Raw genomic sequence first — 13,630 nt, 5'->3', positions numbered from 1 at the left:
AGCACCGAAAAAACTTAATATACCCCACACCACATGCTGATTTGCGCCCCACCAACGCCACCGCCCTGCGCTGTTTTATTGTTGTTTCTGGTTTTTGGCTTACTTTATTGCATGCACGTACATCAATATAAACATGAAGACAACAAACACACCCACGTACACATGTTTGTCAACGCGTCGCGCACTTCCTGCCACCCCGCTGCCATTCCGGCGTGGGTGTGCTCACCTCCTAACGCTCACACACACATACACACCTAGTCGCAGAGTGTGCGCTTAGCCGCCACCGTCGCACGCCGGCACACTTGAAAAGTTGCTCATCCGCGAGGAACCATTAAAATTTTGAAAATCCATCATTGGAAAATGGTTGAAAGCTATCAACTGCCGCGCCACCCCCGCACAGCCCAGCGAGGCGAGAGTTGCCACCAAAGCGCCTGCCAACAAAATGTTCGTCTATGTGTATGTATGCGTGTGCCTGTATGTAAGTGTGCTCGATCAGCGTCGTCCATTCGTGTCGACCATGTTTGTTTCCATTTCAATGCCGTTATTTTCTCGACTGCGCTCTCACCGGCGCAACTTTTTGCCGTTTCGTACTTTTTTTCTCCTGCACCGTTTTCGAGGGTGGCAAGCGCGCGTTTTTTGCCCAGCAACGGTGGGTGGACGCGGCGCATGGCGGCGGCGGCGGTGGTGGGTTAATGCTCTGTTACATATTATATATATGTACATATGTATCTGTATATATTTACACGGCGTGTGTGCTCATGTCCGGGGTGATTGTTGTTGTTGTGCTCAAGTCGTTGCTGCATTCAAATGTTTATTGTACACTTTGCCATTATTGTTATTGTTGCTGTTGTTGCTGCGTGGGTAGTTTGCGCCACCCTTGGTTGCTTCTTCTTCTTTTGAGACTTTTTTCATGGCAGCGCCTGGCTCTGGCCGCTAAGCACATGCAATAAAAGATTACCTACTCGCTGTACGAGGGTGGTTTGTAAGCGACAATACACTACCGTTAGTTGTGCTTGTAGTTAATGTAGTGTCGTGTGTATTTTGTTGTTTCGTTTGACGTCAGTTGTCGTCGAAAAGTTCATTTTTTGTTAACAATAACAATTTTTGAAAATGTCTGATGACACAATGAGCGCAGGTAATTGCAATTTTTATTGCTTGAATTGAGCGCGGAATACACTTAAGTAATTATGTTGAGAGATAATAAGCAGACAAGCACAGGTACAAGCATGCATATGCTTATTATTATTATTTTTTGTTGTAGGTTTTGAGGACCTTGAAATTATAACAAAATAGACCCTCGAAAAAAATCTCTCAGGCTCATTATTTCCGCTTAAAATTCTGGCAGGCAATATATGAAGATTCTCAAATTGAAAATGTCTGTTAAAATGACTGCCTTGAATTACTCCGAAGTATTGTAGACGAAGAGCTCGAGCTGAAGCGAGAATCGAAAGTGACCCTTGCGCAGCTTCGTTCTGGATACTATACCAGGTTAAACTTCTACTTAACCAAAGTCGTCCCTGACATATCGAACATACATATGTCCAGCGTGCAACGAGTCCCCGCATGGCCTACCGTTAAATGACTTCGACGATAACTTATCTAATCCTTTTCATCCTATCGGACAACAACAGCAACAATCTCGAAGTAAAACTTTCAAAAGGCAAATTTCAACAGTGAGTCGATACGTTTGTTGAGTTCTAGGTACGTGGACACACTGCTGGAAACGATACTTCAGACTGGCCGAAAAAAATTGTATAGATTAGTTGACACTTGCTGAATGTCACTTCATACTTAGACTTACAGGAACTTAGTGATGCGAGAATCACGTTCACTTTCGCTTATCGCGAAGTTTAATATAGACTTGATATCTAAATCTGATACTTCATTCTACCCCTTGAACTGCGAAGCTCCTAGATATCTAAGACGAGTTCTTGAAAATAGTAGACAAGAGCATAGAACGTGTTCCACCGTCTCTTTCATGCCTAATTACCTGCACTTTCTGCTGGTATTGTCTCATTTATGCCCAAGCGGATCGCATGTGATGCTAGTAGGTTGTTACCAGTCATTAGGCCACCAACCGTCCTGCGGTCCTATGAAGACCGTGGGAGTAAAAGTCATACGTGCTTTCTTTCGGCGCTCTTCCGCAAGATTTTGGCGATCATGAATACTCATAAGGATCTCTGAACTGTCCGATGAGTAATCCGCCTATAAAATATTTTGTGAAGTTGCTTTGTATATTGTTTTAGTATCGTACGTATTTCCTGTGCAGGTTCGATAACCAGACGGAAGACACTTTGGGCAATCTCAGCAGCTGCTTCGTTCCCTGGAACCAAAAACTCAATTTATATGCAGCCGCTTTCCGACAGCTATGACGTCTACTGCCTTCCTTCTTCTAAGGTCATTCTTTCACGTAGTGCTTGTAATATTATGGACTTAATTGCCGCCATTATTATTGTATTCTTTGTTGTTTTCTGCGTGATTAGCTATCTTAGCCGTTCTCCTGATTGCACAGTCTTCCGCCTGGAAGGTGCTGCAGTATTCCGACAGCTTAAAAGTTGGTCTGAAATCGAGCTCGGCGCAATAGATCCCTACGCACACTTAATCAGTCATTTTATCTGTCTCAAAAACGTCTACTTACGCGATTCTTATTTTAAACAATGATCCATTTCAAGGTTCACTAATTAAAAAAAAACACAGAAACTCTAAATTTAATAGGGAATGTTTATTATCAAAACATTCTAAGATTATCTCTTTCAAATGTTAGCCACGGCTTCTTCTCAGATGGTCCATTCATTGAGTCCAATTTTCGATGACTCGTTCGAGCATTTTTACTGGTAACTTTTGTTCCAATGTCTGAACCGAAGAAAGATTGTCCGCATAGACTTCAAACTTTACATATCCCCATAAGAAAAAGTCTACCGGTGTGATATCACAGGATCTTGGTGACCAATCGACCGGTCCAAAACGTGAAATTAACTCCGCACCGAAGTATTCTCTCAATAAATCCATTGATTGATGCGAAGTGTGGGAAATGGCGCTATCTTGTTGGAACCAAATGTTGTCCAGATCACGTGTTTTAATTTCAGGCATCAAATAGTCGGTTATCATGGCACGATAAGGGTCGCCATTGTCGGTTTCATTCTCACCGGCATCTTTTTTGAACAAATGTGGGCTGATGATTCCACCGGCCCACAAACCATACCAAATCGTTGTTTTTATGTATGAAATGGCAACTCTTGGATCTCTTTAGGTTGCTCTTCGTCGGAAATGTGGCAATTTTGCTTGGTTACATACCCATTGAGCCAGAAATGCGCCTCATCGGTGAACAAAATTTGGTTAGAAAACTTCGGATCTTCTTGGAACTTTTCAAGAGCCCATAGAGCGAAGCGATGTCGTTTGGGAAGGTCGAGCGGCTTCAGTTCTTGCACAAGCTGTATTTTGTTCGCTTTCAATTTAAGATCTCGATGTAAAATGCGTGAAGTCGTTCTAAGTATATGCCAGTCCGAGTTGTTGCGAACGGCGCTGAATCCACTCAATCTAGGCGATGGTGTTGCCATAAGTTGAGCGAAGATACGACTATTTGTCTTGGATATTTGAAACAGCAGTCCTTTATAACGACAAAAGTTCTAGGTATGAATCCATAGGTTATCAAGGTAATCCATGATATATTCAATCACAGTCAAGTAGAAAAAATATCGAGATGTAAACATGTAGCATTTTTAAGTGTAATTTTCCTTTTTTAGTGCTATGTGGCAACTGAATTTAGACTTGCAACTCTCCAATTTTGAGGGCGGAGTTTCGGTAAACTCGAGTTTATGTACCTAATCTGATTGGAATATTATCAAAGGCTTAGCTAAGCTTTTCATTAGGTGGCGAATCGAGAGGTGTGTGAAGAGTTGCGCTCTTTTATGGCATCGGAACTTGTCTCTCGTAAATAAAACTCTCAAACATCTAACTCGCAACTTTCAGGTAAAATTTAACCTCACTTCCAGGCAGATAATATTAATTTTTTATATTAAATAAATATGGGCTTATTTATCATTTTTCTTTCTTCGTTTTTTCTTTTTTCGAAATCTTTTCATATTAAGTGCGTTGAGCATAAACCCCAGAGGTTCGTTGCCAAGTAGATGAAAATTGCAAAAAAAAAAACACGAGGTATTCATAAATATAAATTGTATGTGTGTTGTAGTTGTTGTTGTTGTTCGTGTACCTGTGCGTGTGCAAGACAATTTCATTTTATAATATGACCCATCCGCAATACGAAATTGGTTTTTCAAAAAAATACTCATATAAATTCACATTCCAATTCCCAGCAGAAACACAGCAGCGCACAACAACAACAGCAACAGCCGTCTACTCGGCGAGCTTTGTGAGCCTGGCGATTGGCAATGGCAGTGGCATTCAAAATACAGCAAGCCGCAAGCATTAAGGTGTATATGTCTGTGTGTGTGTGTGTTTGTGCGACAATCGGCCCCAGTTGAGACGAAATAACGGCTCACCGCAACTTTATTGTATCCCAAGAATAACAATCAGAATTATGGTGCAACGGGGCGACGTTCAAGAAGGCCATCTGCCGGGGTATGCGGCAAGCGGTTTTTCGGTCGATGAATGTAGAAAATAACAGTAAACAGGTGTGAGTCAATAAGGAGCTCTGCTACAGTTCACAAAAATTTCTATCGACGACACAGGCAACGAAGGAAACAGAAAGGAAATACACACATACCTACCGATAAGAAGTCTTAGGTGGGGGTACGCGAAATTGTCCAAGAAAATTTCGTAGGTAGACAAAATTTATTTGACTATCTTGCAGCTATAAACTTTGCCCAAATTGTTGTTTTCCTCTTACCACCCTCGCTTAAACGCCATTGTTGTTATTTATTGTGATATATTGCTTTAGCAAAATTATTATATAATAAGTGTACCGTTGTTTTCTCTTAAGAGCTCCTTGATACTTCGAGAGTTGTATACAAAAGATACAAATGTAGGAACACACCTTAAGATTTTAATTGAATTGTGCTGAACCGGAAATGCATATTGATACCTCATTTGCATAAAGCAAGGATTACGGAAGGCTAAGTTTGGGAATCTCGAAGACTTCAAAAGTATTAAGATCCCATCTCAGCTGATCCGAACTGTCTAGAAAAATGTACATTTTCAAGCATTTTAATGGAAATTTGTTCGATGGACTTCAAAATACTCAATTTTCGATACATTTATTGTAGGACTCGACTGAGATGGCCTTCAGTGCCTTCGACGAACTCTGGTTTTTTCGGTTTCGACTCATTTTTGGAACGCCATTCGCTAGACTATTAGTCACTTTTGACATCATATTCCTAAACCCCTGTCTGGGCACCAGTAACCGTGTTATATGAATATAGATATCTCAACTAGTTATCAAGCATATTTTACGACCTCGACGTCTTTTTTCTGGCACTAACGGTCTTCATAACCAAAAATCCACCAAAATATGTTGGGTATATCCATAAGAGGTGTTGAGTTCCTCTGCTACTGATGTCTCTCATTGCTGTCAACACGACGAAAACGTTGTGTCGACGAAAAGGCTGTACCGGGAAAAAAATTGTTTATCCAGATAAAATTTGATAACGATATCTTCATATCAAAGACTTATGTATCTATATATGAACCCTAAAATGTATGTAATCCAGTCAATGAAAATATATCTTCCCATTCTTCTTTAACACTACAACCGTTGGTTCGATTGGGCCGAGAGCACGAAAATTCACCAGTAGCCTCTTTCCTTTGTCAGATGACGCCAGTTGTACATCCCAAGTGCAGACAGGTCGTTATGAACTTGGTTCTTCCACTGGATGCTTGAGAGCCCTTGCTTCTGTTGTCTGTCTATCGGTCTGGGATCGAAGAAGCTTTTCGTTAGATTATTATCTTACATGCGAACAATATCATTCATTGATTTTTATGCGCTTAACTATATCAATGTCGCCGTATAGCTCAAACAGTTCGTGATTCCATCTTCTTCGATACACATCCCTTACGCGGACGACTTCGAAGATTTTGCGAAAAGCAGTTCTCTCGAATGCTCCAAGCTTTCTGATTACGTATTGTCATCATCCATGTTCTGGAGCTCTGTAAAGGACGGGAATAATGAAAGACTTATATAAATTAATTTTTGTTTGGCGAGGGAGGGATCTGCTTCTGAATTGTCGACCGATCACAAAGTAGCATCTGTTGGCAAGTGTTATTCTGCGCTTGATCCTCAGGCTTAGATTACTGGTGGAAATTATATTGGTTTTGAGATATACAAAATCCCCAACTTTTTGAAGTTTAAAGCTGCCTTCAGTGAAATAGTTCCCAAGACGCTAGGAATCTTTGTAGGTGGCCTCCAGATATTTTTTCTTGCCCTCGTTCGCACAGAGAGCAACCTTTCGCTTCTTTTTCTGGCTTGAAAATGCTGTCCTGACGGTTCTGTTGTTAAGGCCTACGATGTCAACCAAAATAATACAATTCCATTGAGATTAACTTCTCAAATTGAATAAGATCCGGTCTATTTAATATCTAAGGTTATATTCTTGTAAAAAAAAGTATGGAGAAGCACGCTAGCTATAATTTATTGTAGTAACAACTGACCTCTCCACTCAGTACCTCTCAGCGTACAGGTTCGATAAAATTTTAGTAGTGTTACATGGGATTCTGAATGTTAGCACTTCAAAAAAAGTCCTTAGAAATCATCACTCTTGTGGTATGGATAATGAGTAATGAAAGCGAAGTAATAACTTCATAGATCAGATTGGAGTATTTTCTGATAACCGAAGTAGCACTAAAGATCCAAATAAATAGTCTCGAAAAGACGTTGAGCTTATCTGTGAGCTGAAGTAGGCTCAAGCTCAGCCGGATACTGAAATAACGAAACGAATCTACCGAAGAAACGGCATCAAATAATGAAACGAATTCACCTAAGAAATTACATCGGTTGAAACAGTTAAACTAATGTTAGAGCTTTAGTCATTATTGGGTCAAAATTCTCCAGAAATAAAAAAACTCGGATTCTTACTGAAAGAAAGAAGCGCGAATTGTCAAACTGTGATGCGGGGCACATTTCGATGGAATGGGTCGATATTTTCGAAACTGCATTTTAGTTAGAGATCTTTTATGTAAGAATTAAATGGCAGTAAGGAACTTTAGTATGAACTCAAGCTAAACTCTAGCTCAGAACTGATGTGAATACGATCGTTTATTACTCATTGTCGAAATAATTGGCTAACTATAGTCCAGGGGGACTCCCAATTGATTGTTATTTCAAATCGAGAAAAGTTTCATACATTGAATGGTCGATGATGCTAGTAATGAGTCGCCACCCACAAATATTTTTCTCTTACTTTAATCCACAATTTATGGAGAAATTTTCTTCAATGGATTTCATCTGAACTGAAAAGAATATTTTTATTTTTCGAGAATTTTTTTTTTTTAATTTTTCGAGGCATTCAGCCATGTCCTTACATTTCGATTACGTGTGATTTGCGGCTGCCACCTTCATTAGTGGCTGGTAAAGCCAAATTTCATTTTTGATTTGCTGCCTTTTCACTAATTTCGCTGCTGATTACTAGGCATTGTGCTATCTATTTTCTCCGTTATTCACACCACGATAAAAATGATTGTCAGCAATCAATCAAGGAAGGTGCAATGCAGCCCAATCAATTGTTAACTCGATTTCAGGCTTACCGTTATGGTATTGCTATGTGACAGCATTTTTACAGGCATTTTTATCAATTCTTTTTACGCCGTCTTTGTAATCAGCGCTTTTTGAAAATTAAAATTTGATTTTGTCAAATTAACTCAATGGCGAAGGTGTTCATTGCTGATGTCGTGACAGTAGAGTGAACTAATGAACATGCAGAATCGATATGGATGTGAAGGAAGATCAAAGCAGTCATTTCTTAAGCAATGGTTTTGATAAAAGAAAAGATAGCGGTATGGTCATTCCTGGACTTTGAAATAAAAATTAAATAAAACTTTTCAATTTCGCAGAAGAACTTGGGACATATTCGACTTGACTTATTGAACTGAAACTCGACAGAACATCTTCATCTACATATGTTTTACTTAAGATATCTCTTTTGTAGACTAGAAGGTATAGGAGACGAATTGGAAGACACTAGTGAATCGACTCTAACTTGTTTATCCACTGTGACTTGAAATATTGGTATGATTTTCGAGCCAATGGCGAAAATTTACAAAGAACATGCTGGACCTACATTTTAAACGAGATCTTAACGGTTTATTTCACTGATCTATCGTCGTCGCACACATTCATTTTGATTTGCTGCGCTATCTGGCGGCATCTGATCATGACTTTACTTGCTTAACATCACTTCCAACACCACCTTTGCCAGCGCTGTGGGGTCACTTCCATTGAGCTCTGAAAGTTTTCTTTTGGGATCATGCTTATCCGTCACCACAATAATAGTGCGCTCCCCACTCATTATCAGCAAACTTCTCTCTGCCTCTTGGCTGCCACTGCTGCGGTTTCAAACTTGAAATTGGGTAAAGCCACTTTCATGCAAACAGTAAACTCCAGTAGCGTCTTTGTAAGCTCCTCATTAGTGGGCAGTTCTCCGCATAGCTAGCTTGAGCTGGGTCATCGACCGAGAAGATGCGCTACTAGTAAACTCACTTTTGGCATCGGCTTTCCTTCCTTACTTTGTAGCCATACTGTGGAATGAAACCGGCTCTCGCTGGTATTGTAACCTTCTTGGGGTGAGGTTTAGTTTCAGCTCCAGAGTAAGTGCCAGCCCTTGCAGCTGGACCAAGCCTAGCTCCTGTCTTTGTGCTGGCTGCTTTCGGACTATTTGAAAACGGTGCCCTCTTCACGGAACAACTAGTTCCTTCCAGCTTATTTTCAGTAGAACCCGCCGGGGGAAGCAGAGAATGTGGAAGACCTCCACACCGTTGGAAAGACCAGGTGGAGAAGGTTCTGGCTACACTTGAAATCTCCAATTGGCGTCCTGTTGTTAACTCGGCTATACCCGCGTAAACGGTGTCTACGACAGTAAAGTACAGAAGTCCTAGTTCATATTTTAGGGCGACGGTGTAGAATAGGCCCCGATACGCATGTAGGGCTATCTTACTTTGAATGGCGCCAGTTATCCGGCAAATACCGCTCGATACTTTACTATTTAAATGACCCTAGCTAAGCTGATCGTCGGCACAGATCGCATGATACCTTGATCCAGCACGTTTTTGTATCTCCAACCACGGTAGGACTTCTTATTCGAATGCCGTGCCGTGGAGCAACGAATACCCTACTATGAAGTCAAAGGCGAACTGTTTCCAGCCCATTGTTGGGAAACTGTGGTATCTATTACCAGTCCTCACCGTCGGGCGGGGTTCAGCGCGGAATTTCGACTATTCGTCCTCCATAAGATATTTTGAGATCCTTTGCTATCTCTCTGATACCAACAAGCCAATATTCAAGCACTACTTCTTTAATTTCTTCGATGTCATTGGATAGCATGGATGAATGACTCGCATTAGGCAAGTTTTTTCCGATGACTTTGATAGTATTTTCAACGATACCGAAGCTCTTATCCATTGAAAATACCAAATTTCGTACAAACCGGCGGCTAAACTTTAAAATTGGAACAGTCCTTGTTAAATTTGATGGGATGGTGTGTAAAATATGGCCAGATGCCAAATCAAGGACTACCACTTTACCAATCTTTGAGAACCTTACTGAAATCAGCCAAAAAAGTTGAAAGTATGTATGTAGCGAATAAGTACCTGCTTCAATCGATGCTTTGTTGGTGAGGTCGGTGTTAACTCTGGTAATTCCTTTCACTCACATAAAGGTGGGTCGGTAATATTAATGCAGGAAACTAAATATGTTCGGCCAAAACAGACAAGATTCTTCTTTCACCACTTAACCCCCTTTCAAGTTAGAAAACTCGCCATGAATGTATTATTAATTACTCTTTCCTCAATCAACCGAAAGCATGTGTTTCCGCAGAAAGTTACCCAAAAATACCAAAATTCCCCCGCCTCAATTAAAATGTCATCACAGCATTTCTCGAATTTCGACCGAGTGTCTCTTTCGCTGTCGCGTATTGAAGCTGACAGCGCTGTCATAATTTGCCAAAATGCCACTTGAGGTGGGTAAACCGCTAATTGCTGCCTAAAAACGGCACACGCCTCGAAAGCAAACATTCGCGACATGCGTCAACGAATAACAAACGAAGAAAGTGAAATGCTTTTGTGCCTTTCACCGCAATGCAAAAATCGAAATGGAAATGGGGCACGCCGAAAAGCGCAACAAACGCGAGAAATGCGAGCGCAAGATGAAAGGGTTGTTGCAAATTGATAGTGACACGCTTTCATGCGCTCACGCACTCACTCACCTTTCACCGGCACGCAGACGCTTAATCCACACGCAACACTTTGTAGTGATTAGCAATATTATTGAGGGAAGGTTGGAACCCTCCAAACATTTTTTGCACTACATAACTGTTCTTCGATAATACAATAAATACAATGCGAAGAACAAAGCAAATCGAAGTCAATTTGCCAAAAAGCAAGCAGAAGTAGCAGCGGTGGAATTGGTGAAAACCAATAACAACGCGCTGTTGCATGCAACAGTTAACGCTGTCAATAAATGCGTGCAACAAATCGAAAATCAGCCACACGCAGTGACAAATTGCCGGCGAATGAGGGAAGCACAAGCGTTTCTGTTGTTGTTATTGTTGTTTGCATAATCGATCGATTGATTCGCGAACAATGAATAAAGCGCGATTAAAGGTGAATTGCCAAAAATCGGTGAAATTTACAAGGCATGCCAATTGCGATTTGCACACGCGTCTGTGTGTGTGTGTGAGAGAGAGTTAGGGTGCGTGGCTCTTTGTATGTGTGTATATAAGGATTAAGGGTGTGAATTGGCGAATTAACAAAGGCAAATTGTTGTCTTACAATGCAAAAAGAAAAAATATAAAACAACAACAACAAACTATTGACACTGTTAATTGTTACCCTCGCTTGTTTTTATTACAGTGGCTTGCAAAAAAATTCGCCACAAAGCTTAGGGTGCAAACCTGTTGATTTTCAGATCCTCGGATTAAGATGTCAACGCGAGAAGGTCATGAACTCTTCGCTTTGCACAAAAACTTTTAATGAATTAATTAAAACTGCGGCGCCTCGCAATGCTTATAGAAATCATATTGTTGGCAGGCAGACTTTTGGAATTTTTATAAAATTCGTATTCTCACGCCTTTTCGGCATTTGCATACGGTATTTCCCACTAAAGCTGTTGTTATGCGTGTTTCTCATAAAGATTCTTTCAAATTAGACATTCTTTCAAATTAAAGATTCTCTTTATGTGCTGCCAGCCTTTCTCACATGCCTAATGCCTGTTTATGCAGCATTTCTGCTTCTTTATTTCATAGCCATTGTATTTGCTGGAACCCTTCACGCATTTTAAGGCTACTGTATTAATCTTTTCTTATGTATACTATACAGTGTATCCAGCATCCAAATAAGGGGTTACAAACATCGCTGTGGCACGTACACTGCACCACAAAGGCGTAAGTAAAGAAAAAAGGGTTCCTTGCGCACAAGCGTTGTGTTGCACAGTGACGCGTTGTTATTCAATGTGAAGTTAAAAATTATAAACTGCTAAGAAATATTGTTTATTTTATTTTTAATTCAAAATGTACCTAATGGATCAAATGACCAGAGATAAATCATGTAATATATTCAAGACAACACGACGAGCTATTAGTTGTTATTTAGCCATGCCCGTACAGTGTCATGCCAAAATTTTTACGCGATCTACTCACTCAGTTTAATAGACATCATTTTTCCACGCCCTTTTTTTCTTATCAAAAAAAGTATTAATAGAAATATTGCTGATCTGTACCATTCATACCCTTGTAGAACCCCTAAACAACTCAAATTATGGAGGGAACACTTCGCCAGCCAGCTGAATGGCAGTGAAAGCATAACACCAAGAGATGGTAAACCCAATTGCCCAATCGATTGTGATGAAGAAGTTTGAATGGCAATTACCCATATGAAGAACAACAAAGCGGTGGGGTCCGGTGATTTGCCGTCCGAGCTATTCATATACAGCGGTGAAGAACTGATAAGGAGCATGCATCAGCTTCTTTGTAGAATATGGTAGGATGAAAGCATGCTCGACGATTGGAATTTAAATCTGCTCTGTCCAAACCCCAAAAAGAGTGATCCCGCAATCTGTACCAACCACCGTGAGCATACTGTGTGAAAGACTGAAACCCTTCCACGGCACGAAAAGGAACTGATGAGTCGACGTTACGAGTTTTCGAGAGAAAGGTTCTGCGGAAGTCTAAGTCATGTTGTCCAAATGAATTTAAAATATGCGAAAATGTATTCAGATGAACAATACGAGGGACCTTCCACTTCGATGGATTATGACAAGAAATGTTCAGAATGGCTTTATTGTTCTTACATTTAGGTTTCCAATTGGCGCATCAATTATCATAGCTCTCGGAGAGGAAGAACGACTGGCGCGATGTTGTAAACTCGGTTATAACTGTGTAAGCGGTGTCTACGCCAATAAAGAGGAAGAGATGTACCATTCGCGAATGTAAAATTTTTTTGTAAGTATTTATGGTATTAAATGGCTGATTAAAGAATGCCTACCATGTTATCAATGGCGTCGATTCAGTATGTGCTAAGAGTAGAAGGTGTTCCAGGCCTCAGCGAAATCGCGGTAACTGTAAATCTTCTCGGATGATCTACTACTGGGCAGCCAGGCTTTGCGAGAGCTTGGCCAGCGTGAGCTTCGTACAAGCGCTGCCGCAAGACATTTGCTGGAAGAGCTTAATTTCCACCATAAGCTCCCTCATACTATCAATACTGCTTACTTTTCGAATTTCAACGTGTATAATCCACCGATTATGCTTACGAATAACTATACTTTTCGTATTTTTTTAACATTCTCCACAATTGGACACGAGCCTTTTTGAAAAAATCGAAAAATTGTGTAGGATTCAACGTGAAAAAATTTTCCTGAAGAATGTATCTGGTCTCAATAAAGGCATTTTGCGGCTCTATCTCAAAAACTGTGCCGATATGACGTCTTGCGAATCAGTTAGCATCAATTTTTCCGATGTAAACTAAAGAAAGAGTTCAACATCGACCATCGATCGATAGTCAGAGGGTACTGTAAGGAGGGCCTGGGCTGTATGACGGGTGCGGCAAAACTTTGCAGCAGTAGTTTTGAGCCACGCTTGCAACTTGAGGCTGAACATTGTCATAAGGCAAAATTATTGGCTTGTGTCTAGTCGCACATTCCGGGCGTTTAACATGATAAATAGTCTTTCAACGCCTAGTTGCTTCAATTCATGAGGCAAGATCCACTTGTGCTTGCAAAAATATTCAGTAGGCAGTGCTCCTCATCTTCTAGCTGAAATCATCCCTTTTAAATCGCGTAAACCAGTTTTAGCTCAGCTGATCAAGAGATATAGTTTTAGTCTTACAATTCAACTAACCTTTTTTATAAATTAGACATTGCAACGAAAAAGAAATTTTGATGTCAAAGAATGATCTTTCGAATGATAATAAACATTCCCCATTTAATTTGAAGTTTCTGCGTCTTTTCTTTAAAAATAGTTGGAAACCTCAAAAT

Source organism: Bactrocera dorsalis, chromosome 5 (genome assembly GCF_023373825.1).
Source record: "Bactrocera dorsalis isolate Fly_Bdor chromosome 5, ASM2337382v1, whole genome shotgun sequence".
NCBI lineage: Eukaryota > Metazoa > Arthropoda > Insecta > Diptera > Tephritidae > Bactrocera > Bactrocera dorsalis.
The sequence above is the reverse complement of the archived record's forward strand: the minus strand, read 5'-3'. Positions refer to the sequence as shown.